Source organism: Eriocheir sinensis, chromosome 4 (genome assembly GCF_024679095.1).
Source record: "Eriocheir sinensis breed Jianghai 21 chromosome 4, ASM2467909v1, whole genome shotgun sequence".
NCBI classification, from domain to species: Eukaryota; Metazoa; Arthropoda; class Malacostraca; order Decapoda; family Varunidae; genus Eriocheir; species Eriocheir sinensis.
The window spans coordinates 4,997,338-4,997,990 of record NC_066512.1 but is presented as its reverse complement, the minus strand read 5'-3'; positions in this window follow the sequence as shown (position 1 = coordinate 4,997,990).

Sequence of the window (653 nt, the reverse complement as noted above, 5' to 3'; positions counted from 1 at the left end):
CGGCACAGGTGAGGGCGTGAGACAGCTGTCCAGGGGTTGGACAAGGCGAGTGGCCCGCCATCTTGAAGCCACCCACATTGAGAGTCAGGAATGGACCCAGATGCCAGTGATGGACAAAGGTCATGGCCTCAGTCATGAGTGCCTGAATGGAGCCAAGGTAAGGGCGAGCCAGTCCAGTCCCTGCCGCCTCCCCCCCGTGACCAGCAGGCTGGTGATGGGAGTAGAAGCAGATCCGAAACCCCCCTTTAGGCACGGCACAACCACATAGTGTAGCTCGCAGGCCTCCACCAAGCCAAGGAAATTGTGTAATTGTGTAAACCGGGTAAGGGGCATCCGCTTGGTGGACGAGGAGCAAAACAGTGACCTCACCCCCCCTTTAGCTGTAACAGTCTGATCTTTCTCTCACACTTACTCTTTTCTTCCGGTTTTTGTTATGAGTGTTTTTTTGTGTGTGTGCACGCCGGTGCAGGCAATTGAAATCGGAGTGTCTAGCCAACCGGGCGGTAGCCCTGTGATATATCCCGACATGGGTTCATTTCTCTTGCGTGTAGCATTTGTCAATAAGAATATTAGGGATTAGAAGAAAGGTTTTCACATTTGTAAACAATACATGCTATACTTCCTTCGTCTAGTGAGGATATGGTTAGAACCAG